Source organism: Varroa jacobsoni, unplaced genomic scaffold (assembly GCF_002532875.2).
Source record: "Varroa jacobsoni isolate VJ856 unplaced genomic scaffold, vjacob_1.0 scaffold_571, whole genome shotgun sequence".
Taxonomy (NCBI): Eukaryota; Metazoa; Arthropoda; class Arachnida; order Mesostigmata; family Varroidae; genus Varroa; species Varroa jacobsoni.
The window spans coordinates 934-11906 of NW_019213473.1; the positions used below are offsets into that span (position 1 = coordinate 934).

At 37.1% G+C, this 10973-nt stretch overlaps 1 protein-coding gene across 4 annotated transcripts in view; it reads left to right on the forward strand.

Annotated features, from left to right (window-relative positions):
* Positions 1–9394: 9394 nt before the first annotated feature.
* Positions 9395–10973, forward strand: part of LOC111261594 (uncharacterized) — an 8724-nt gene continuing 7145 nt past the window's right edge. Inside the window, exons 1-2 of one of the 4 annotated variants that reach the window (XM_022835198.2) lie at positions 9395–9545; positions 10135–10359. The gene's annotated coding sequence lies outside the window, so the exon portion shown is untranslated. Of the gene's footprint in view, positions 9546–9889; positions 10360–10973 lie in introns of those variants that run through there. The other 3 variants (XM_022835199.2, XM_022835197.2, XM_022835200.2) reach the window with 3 other exon arrangements.

Sequence of the window (10973 nt, forward strand, 5' to 3'; positions counted from 1 at the left end):
GCGGTGTATAGTAGACGCTCATCAGTGTGATAGAGGACGTCCGCCGAACCTTTGCCGCACTCCTGGATCTGCCCCTGTAGCCAGTCGGCTAATACTCATGGATGAAGCCAACAATCGCTGGGCTTCTGTGTCAATTTTGCGCCCGATTTAGCCAATTTGGCCACATATTGGGATTACACAAATGACTAATTTGAATTGTAAAATAATAAGGTAGGTTTACACACAAAGGTGTCAAGAATCGGACTTCAATATCATCAATAAAACAGAACGATAACCTAATATTTTTAGCCCACTAAAACAAATAGATTTTCTAACATATTACATTTGCCGTATATACCTAGTATGATAATCAAAGTTCTTCTGCAAGTCACCATAGGCAGTTATGGGAGTAATAAGGTGGAATGCGAGTTCTTACAAAATGGGGTCCAACGTGAATTCCAAAATGAAGGAACAAATGAACCTGTTAAATTAACAATAGGGCTTCGGAATTTTTTAAAACTCATCAATCGTTGCTCATTTACTTGTAGGTAAAAATCATTTAGTCATACCCCGGCTATGGGAGCACAATCTAGGGGAACACAATGGAAAGGACAAAAAATTGAAGTTTTTATGATTGGTATTGTTGTTTTACGTAAATTATTCCCCCGTTACCATCCGATCATTAATTCAAAACAAGATCGTAAATTTATATATATATATATATATATAGACTTTACTATCTGTAGACGCATGGAAGAAGGAACTGCGTCTGCAGAGCATAATCTAAATAAACTAAAGTAGATGTATTTCAAGTGCCGTCTAAGACGAGCGCTGTTCGGAGACTTCAGAAACTTAAGGCCGTCCTAGGAAAAGCTTAAAGACGCAAGGAAACGTGTCAAAAACTTCAGATATCCGACGAAATAAGAGACTGCAGTAATAGAACGCCTTAATAAAATCGAAGGTAGACACAAAGATAATTTCCTTAGTAGGAACATGGTTTATTTAAAGCAATATGTTATGTTACTAGTTTGCACCGTAGCTAGTTTCGCATTGTCCACCTATCCCTTTCATTAAGCAGTTTTCGTCATATGGACAATTAAATATATAATAAGCTGAACAATTCAAACTTTATACATATATATAGTTTCTCTCATGCTTATTTGTGCTTCTTATTCTATTAATAGATTGCATCCGTTTTTGTTAGTAACTGGTAAAACTAGAGCTGTGAACTAAAATCAATTTTCCGGTTTTTACACGCGGCGGCGCTGCCGCTAGCCATTCCATCAGACCTCTATCGCCTTTTAGCACGGAACGAAGTGTGTTTATGCTTAAATTCGAACTTATATCGCTACGTGTCCTCATGATTAGCAGGTTAAGATCCTATTTTCTAAGCTATCATGGGGACAGAGCCTGTGGGCTGTACACGATTTCCTTTTTTCCCTAAAAAAGCAGTTGGTACATACCAAACAGCCACCTAAGAATAATAATAATGAATAGTCTTTGCTGAATCATACACAACGTTAGCGTAATACTGTACTTGATTGAAGAACGTAAAGGGATCTAAGCATCAAGTACCAAGTGCATCGAATAATAATATTAACAGACTGTTAATTACGAGGCATATTTTCGAAACAGCCTGATAGGACATACTGACCTTGGAAATAGGCAGCTTTTTAAAATGGCTGAAGTGATCATGCAAATTGTTCATTAGTTTCAATTAAACAAATTTAAAGCGCTTTAATCCAGCGACCAAGGGCTCAGTTCCTTTACTTTACCATACCAAATATCTACAAAAAAATTCATACGTTTCATCGAAATGTTTTCGAAACTAATCATGATCCATTTATTTTCATTGAAGCACTAGTTTTTGTCTACTAGGCGTGGCAAGGCGTGACATCAAGGTTCCTGCGTAACGCAAGCACACCTCTAATCCCGCACTAGAAGATCTGGGTGTGCATTAATGAAAAGCTCTTCATCACTAGAAATATTCAAGTTTTCGTGTATGTCATTAGAAAAGTTATTACTCAGAAACAATATATGGAATATTAGATAGTAAAGTCAATGGCACGTTACATAAACAAGGGAGAAGATGTTCACCTGTGAAAATAAATATTATATTAAATTCCTTCAAATGCATACTACGTATTACAATACAAAATGATGACGGGAAGTTAACAGATCAAGTTCAGCAGGAGAAGATCAAGTATTTTTGTATCAATTTGGTATCAAAAAGTATCAATTTGCCATCTCTAACTTGTATTTCGATAAAGCGTTAACAACTCTTATTCGGGCTAGACGTTTTCCGTACGTTCGGCTATTTTTGCTTTGACATTTTGATCGAGCCTATCAATCCGTATAGGACCAATAACGCAAAGGGCACTAATTGCTGATAGTGTTAAGGGCATAAACGTTGCATTTTTGCTAGACACCTACAAGTGCTTTTTAAAACAGGCACCTACGTCAAATGATACGACGCTGCTATTGAGTGGTCTAGCAGTTGCTCGCATTATAAAGAAAGTAATAATAACAATAAAAATATTAGAAACCGTATTATAATGTTGTTCTTTTTAATTCGTCGATTATGTATTACAATGAATCCATTTCGTGTAAAATATTGCTTTACTATGTTGAAGTAGATATAGCTAAACGCCGTATACCGTTCCTCAGCTCATTGGTCGTAACTTACTGGCTGGTAATATACTCGAGACATATATATATCTATATATAATTCTATATATAACAAAATATATGAGTTAGTCACATGAGCCCTGATGGCCGAGGTCAGCTTTTGGCAAATAAATAACTTGGTTTTTTATGTAATGCGTACAGGTGGCAAAACTTGAAGCAGTGGCCCTTGGTCTTCCAACCACAAGCCTAGCCGTCTAAGCCAGCGCCTGTGACAAATAAACAGGCGTTCGGTTTTTGAAATAAAAACTCAACTAGACATTTAAAAAACAAGATGATTTTGAGCAAGCTATATGTACATTCACCGTAATACATATCCACGATCCCGTAAGAATCTTTCTGCTTTAGCTTTTCTATTGTGAATGCTGGTAGGAGCCGTACAATCTTAACCTAGTAAAATGATGTGGACGCTTTGATGAACGCTTAGTACTTATCGAAACATCGATCATCGTCAGATACCAGGAGGAGGGCTCGCTCGCTGTATCACTCGTGACCATCTTTGCTTGTAGGATCTTTTCTGTATGACGATAATAGAGGACAGAATGGAAAAAAACGCTTTGTCTTCTTTGATTCCTAGTTCTAAGGGGGTCGATTGATTAGGTGAAAACATTTGAGCGATCCAAATGCTCCTAAGATGGCGGACACTACAGCCTGCAACTCGGAAAGCCAGTGAAGACCAATAATCGTACTGACTTTGCAGGAATATACGAAGAATTCACCGATCCAAATCTCACTGGTTTCGGATCCAAACTGAGCCACGCGTATGATCGATCTTTAACCAGGCTAATGGCGTTTATGTGCTACTCCCTTTGTACCTCTGTATGTTTACCTTTGTTTTAAGCTGTAACGAACGTGCCGGAAGTTGTAAAAGAAGTACGCAAGCTTCAGTGTGATATTTATTCTATTAACCTAAGACAAACTGTACTGTACGTCGATAAAAAAAAGGATGATTATCAGAACCAGCTATGCCTTTGAATATATGCTTGCGTGCGTACACTGGCAGAACATCCTGATGAGATTACTGACTCTTTCGAAGAAGGAAACTGAAAGATCTTTTGACATTTATTTCCATCATAGTAAAAACTCTAAACCCGCACTAGCTTATAGGTTTGGCAAGAAGAAGAAAGAAAAAACGTTTTCTACAAGAGTGTGTGTTGAAACGCGTAGAATAAAGGACTTCTACTTTGACCAGCGTGACGACGTGAGGGCTAATGCTAGCAAGAACAGTGGGTATTCTATTCAATACGAATCGAGCGTCAAGCGTCGCGGAAAAGCCGTGTATTGGCGACTCATGAAAAAGAATCTACCAAAGCGGCCCCACGAGAAGTTTATTTAGCCACACCTGGATTTAAGGCTACACTTAGTTTACCAGATTTAAACCCGTGTCAATTTCTACCGCCACGTTCAGATTATCGTATATAATCTACTAGTTGACCTATCTTCATTATTTAATTATTCATACATGTTTACATAATCATCTATTCACTGTTTTTTGTTGACACCGTTATTTGCGACCTGTTTTTACCGTAGACGTTTTAAGTTACTCCAGCCAATGGGTCTACGGGTTATTGCGTCTGCATAGCAATCTGATAGCCGACTAACAGCATTAGTGTCTCGTTCCAGTACCATATTTAAACTTAAACTTGAAGCAACGGAAAACAAGCGTCTGTAGTGTGGTCTATTAGAAAAAATACGAATAAGTAGAGTAAAAGCTGTAATCTAAAACGTTAGGTTATGGGAACGGCTTGCGTAAAAAACAGCAAAATACATGTAAGTTAAAAACGTAATGAGTAATATGAAAATTCACCCATAATGTTATTGCCTTTTTAATGGGTCTGCGATTCAGAGTAGATTTTTACATGCTGTGTGTACATGCATTTTAGCAGATAGGGGCCAGCGCCATCCCGGATCTAGCGTCGTCTACATAGTGTTGTTTCTGAACCAATTGTGCCTTCGCCAGGTCTACGGTTTTAAACTTCCCAGAGCTTTGATGGCCCCTCATCTATTTACTCATCTATTCAAATGCGTGCAGGAGATCTGAGGTCGGATACAAAGTAGTTTAACGCAAATCGTAGCTAGGCGTATTTTACAAAGTCGGTATCATTTGTGTCTTTGAAACAATCTCGAATTACTTCGATAATGGACTATTTTAATGCTTCCAAGTAGGATGGAAGATGACGCACCTTTCTAAGCATTTTTTAAGATGAAACTGGTAGATTTTTTAGGAAGTCTTTCAGCCATTGATTCGTAATGTCACTATAAAAAAAAAGTACACAGATTCCTAGTGTCTTCGTACTAGTAGTGACTTCGTCCTAGTGACTTTGCCAATTTTGGAGTTCGTGCTATAGAACATCTGATCGATTCAACATGTTCAATGATCTATGCATATACTGCTAAAATTATGTGATAGCTGAAAGAATGTGATGCTATGGTTTTAGCCCGGGAAGATTAGCGGGTTACTCTCTGGAATTAAGTTTCACTAACTTCCTTAATATTATTCTTACATATTAATAGGTATTTTCTTTTGATGAAACCGAGAACTATTCGAAATTTTGACTCTGATTTCATGACGGTGAACTGTTATCTTTATTTCTCTCGTTTCTATTTTTTCGAATTTGTCTCTTTCATTATTTTAGGTTAAGGCAGCATGACGTGCAATAACTATATACAATTTTTGTGAACTCGAACAATTTCGATTGCATGTAAGTTATACAATGACTAGTAACTGTTGTCAATAGGGAATACTTTTTTAGCTACATGTGTGATACATTGGCAAAAAGCACAGACATAACAACCCTGTTCACGGATAATTCATATTCATATCGGAAGCGTATAACTATTGGCGCATAGCGTGCAGCACGCACGTACGATGTCTGTCCAATGTCATCGAACGTCTCAACCAACATTTTTTTACGAGGTTTTTCACCAATTTAATCTAAAGGATTCGCTATACTGACTTAGTGTGATTTACTTTAATATTCCGTTGTCCTGTTTTTATTGACGCAGTCAGTTACTTTGGTTTAGATGCTTCAATGTCATATAGTAAATATTCCGAGTTTTAGTTTCGGTACCGCTGCTGAGAAGGAGCAGAGCGAACCGTCTAAAGCGGCTGGCTCTCCTCAATGCCCATTTTAAACCTAGACACCACGTGTCGCCAAAACTAATTATGTTTCTGCTATTCCGGCACGTAACAGTGACTAACCATCGTTTCCTAATTGTCCCATATCATCCCATAACCAATGATCCCATTAGAAGTAAGTATGGACTGTTCCGATATTGACCCATTACCACCTTGTGGTTCTTCGTCAGCGTCGGGATTAAACAAACCTGAACTACCGAAATTCCATGTGAATATTCCATCTCTTTTTTATGCCTGCCAATTTAACTGGCGTTTGAGTTGACCAAGTATTTTAGGAAACAAACTTGAATTGTAGAAAATTTAAAACCGGTGTGCAGGAGCTTCAGCGACTTAGTATTAGTTGTAATAAGATTCATATATCATAAAATATATATTCAACTATTATTTTAAAGAACTCTTATGAAACGCTGCTACTTGGCGCTGTACGAAACTGGATGGAACTGAATTTAAAATTCGGAGGACTTAACTGAAATCTGATGAATTTAATGACATAATTTTAAAAACTTTACGGTCGAGAGAGACACTGTACTGTGTAGTTACCCTAAGTAAAAACTAAAGTATTAATAGTAGTACTTGACTCCTTTAGAATAATGACGTCATTGCGTTTCACGACCTGCAGGCCATAACACACTGAGGCTAAGCTAACATATTTGAGCTGCAATAAAACAGCGCGCAATGTAACTTGAAATGTAAGGTAGAGCACTGAAACGATGAGCCTAAAGAGTGCTGCTCTGGTCTGTTATACAGCAACAAAAAGTACGATAGGCCCAAAACTACATGAAAGCTCATGCAGTTTTGGGCCTGTCGTAACCAGCATCTAAGAGGCATTCAACATCTAAATGTGACACGTTGCAATCGGGTCATATTTGATGATTATAGGAAAATGGACCTGTAACTTGGTCAGGGCCAAAAGGCATTGACCCATCGATGCTGCTACATACGTCTGTTCTATTGTGCATTACAGAATTCAGTACAACACGTAATAGCTGATATATTCACGTTTATTTACAAATAAAAGTTGTGTTACGCATTACTGATATTGACATGAAGAGTAAATCTCTATTGTAATATTTAGCGAATAAATATTAACGAAAGACCATTGTGACGTCTAGAATAACTCATGACAAATAAAGCATAAAAGCAAGAGCTTTTGCAATAGAAACAATCAGAAATTGCCGCTGCAGAAAACACTCGTTAAGTTAGATTTACATAGGTAAACAGAGCTGTGGAAACAAATCAGCGGGCCGCACATAATATTAAAAATAGAAGCTATTCTGGGTAATTTTCTTAAAATTAATTATTACGCACTTATATGTACTATAAATCCGGTTTAAATTTTTCTACGGGCCTAACTAAAGTTCATAACATCAAGTTTGTTTTTCGATTTTAAAAAAGGAGGGCTATTTTTAAGGGTAAATTAATTCAATATGGGAGAAAATCCTAGATTTGTTATCTATAACCAGAGAAAAGTGGTTTGACTCTTTTTTCAATCTGACGCTTACGTTTAGTACTTACATATTTTTTATCGGTACCTGACAAAGGTGTAAATAAATTATGATAATGTATATATATATATATATATATATATTCGCACGTAATCGCGCGACATTTGTAATGTTTTACTTCTGTTTGAGCCTATCGAAAAAAAGAAGTGGAAACGGCTTATGGCTGCATTACATAGAAAGCTACGTCTCTGTGAAGAGGACAGAATCACACATGCCACGCAATTTGCTTTAGATTAAATAGAGCAGATCCGCAACATTTTCCAAAGTACTAGCGCCTTAAACGGGGGCTCAGAATTTTTATATAAAATTCTGAGCCCCCGTTTAAAAATATATATAGAGTTTGCAAGTATCTCAATGAAACAAAACCTAAAGACGCATTTAGTTGCGTCCGTTCACTAGTGTAGCCGTCTGCGAATATAATAGGAGGTCAATTTCCATCTCGGGTCACAATTTGATGGAACAAACGGTTAGTATTGTTAAAGAGAAGATCTTGCATGCTCAGATCTCGAATCTATATACTTCCATCGGTAACTGCAGCTGCTCGCCTGCTAAAAATAGGACAGCCTACCACCGAGTGAACGGCTACAGATTTCGAGAGATACAAGCGCACCTCGAACCCAAAAAATCTTGCAAAACGTAGCGCCATTATAAAATACCTCAATTTTTAAATGTGAAATTATTGACCGACCTAATATAATCGAAATATGCTATATACATTAAATGAGACAGAAACAATCGGATATACAATAGTAAACAAAACGCTGTTTAACAAAGTATTAGTCTTTCAATGTTCATTCCCTTTGAGGATTACATCAAAATCCAATTCGCGTAACATTAGAGTTGTAGATTGCTCACTTACAGGTACGTTAATCACGACTACGTAAACTGTGCTACTACGCCTACTGAAAACAAGCATTGGGATCTTCTTGGCCTTTATGACAATTTAACTGCTGCGGCATCAATACTCGAGGAACCCTTTGAGTATTTATATGAACCATTAAGACATTGACGATATAGTTCAGTGTAGTGTAGTCTGCATTGGCTGTTCCTGCTGGTTATGTATAAAGCAGAGAAAGATAAGCAATCTGATGCAGTAGCTCTGTCGTATTTCGCATTTGTAGTAACTTCATTATCATCATTCAAATTATCGGAATCCTTAATATTCAACAGTTGTCGGATAAATTTGCCGTTATGCAGAATTTTACAATATAACGTTTGTATTTATTTGCCGTGTTACTTGGGCTTTAAGAACATCGCATGTTCGATTTGAACGAACGACGAAAAAAAGTACTAATGTAAACTGATGACGAGTTCTCTCGACCTATTATTGGGCTACGTAAACTCTATAACACACTCATCAGAACCCGCGCTCAATTCTTAGAGGGAAAATATTATCAATTTCCTAAATCATTAGACCACCACTACTATTAACAATCTTTTCTCGAAGATTTTAGTGAAAGCAGCAATTATACGAAACGACTTTATTTAATTGAAGTTCACAGTGATCTTCGCATTAAGCGTAACATCCCCCTTCATACAGCCTATATTTTACATGTAGATATATTGTATAGGAAACATTTTGATACTTGCTTTTTTTCTACATATATCTTAAACCTAAAGATCTTCACTAAAAATTCAAACATCTTAAATCGTATTTGCGTTGCAAAAAATAAGAGAAATAATTTTTTAATGGATCACATTTGTTTTTGATGTTATTTGACCTTCTAGTTGTGTAGATTTCGAAAACTTGAAGGACGTTTACTTTCAGCCCAGACTAATCGGAGAATCGATATTACAAACAAACGCCAACATAACAGTGACGGCTTATGGCTGGTATTTTAGATGGCCGAAGATGACACAAAAACGATCTTCACATAAGTAGAATGTTTAAAACGTTAGCCGTTTCATGTTCAATAGCGTCACTGTAACATAGCTAACTATTTATAGTAACATAGCGCAAAAAATTACCTAATCATTCTTTCATATAAACATGTTTCAAAGACAAAACATTTAAAATTTCGCGCGATTCACCTGTTTCACTTTCCACTTCCGGAAAGAGGTCGACTACTCTTTCCCCTCTGAACTGTTTGGGCTTAAGGTGAAAAGTTTCGGCAACTGTTTACTGTGATTGAGATTGGGAAGAAACTTTTTTAAAGATGTAGTGAAGTAGGACGATATATAAATGTTTTATTTAGAAGGAACGTTCTTGTGTGAATAATTAATTACCTCTGTAACAGGTTAGTTTAGATGGGGTGCAGTTGAGGCGTTACTGGGGCAACAATATGGCAACAAACACTTCATTTACGATTAAACTTTAAGATTAAAAGCTGACTTGAATAAAGAGTAAACTGTAGAGAGAAAGGAAACTTGTTTTCGAGGTGGAACATATGGACTATGTTAAAACATAGGGCTCATCAGATCAGTTTTGTTGTACGAACTTAGCAGATAATGTCAATTGATTTGCTGCGTTATTGCATTTATTCATTAATACAGTTTAATATTGTATTTGTTATTATTATCAACTAGTACGCCCGGTTGCCGCGTTGTTTGCTCTTCATCACGTATGCTTAGAAATATTGTCTACATATTATTAACTAAGACACGTTCCGTCAGCAGTAGCAGAAGGCCATTTTAACGTCCGCTTTTCGCGTACCTCCGTATGGCATTATTGTTGTTGTTGTTGTCTTACTCATTATGTGTGTGTATGTGCGTCTTATTAGCTTGCACTGGATAGACTGATGAAAGTGGCTGCATGTTTCTAAAAATAGAATTATTATAACAACGGTATTTTCACGGGCGGATAATTGTTGTGATTCAACCTTCCAGCGTCGTCGGCGCTGTTTCACGGTCATGTCGGTTTGTATAGTCTAGAAATCACTTAATTCACTTCTCGCACGCAAAATGCTGCTCTCGTCGCTTCATTCAGATGTTCCGGAGCCAACGTAGCTACGCCCCTTGTTCTCCTTATGCGTCCTCTCCGCATCTTCAGGCCTCCGTGTAGAGGCGGTATTTCGAGTTCAATCCGACAACTCGATTAAGTCAGCGTTAAAGGTTAAAAGCGTGTTTACTTGACTGAGTGGTCGACACGATGTATCGCTGTCAAAATAGCCGTGGTCGTTATTTGTTTTCGGATATCCTGAATCTTTACTGTGCATGTTTAGACAGTCATATGGCGCATGCTTAGTATTTTATTGCATAACTGACTAAATGTTTAATCATTAGTGGGAATTTTTTTATTACACGATCGGTTACATCTTTCTTTGACGCGGTTTTCGTTATTACCGTTTACAGAATGCGTATTGGTTAAGCGCATTCGGACAATTTTAATATACATGCAAGTCGAGTGTAAGCGTATTGTAATAAAATATCATTTCCGGACTTATTCTAGCTGTAATATTCTTTCCTTTCAGTGGTAATAAACGGCAATTTAATATTTTATGTCATACTTTTACATATTTGTAAAGGCCTCCCACAAATTGTTGCATCCCACGCAATCCTCCCCTTTTCCCCGATTCCCTTTATTAGAACTTTTATTCCTAGGACTGCACCCATTTTTCTCATCTTCAAATACATCCCCAACATCACCCTTTCCTCCTTAACGTATGTTTAGAACGAAGTGTCCTGTCTGGGATGTCAGAATTTAAGGAACTAATTTCCGTTTATAT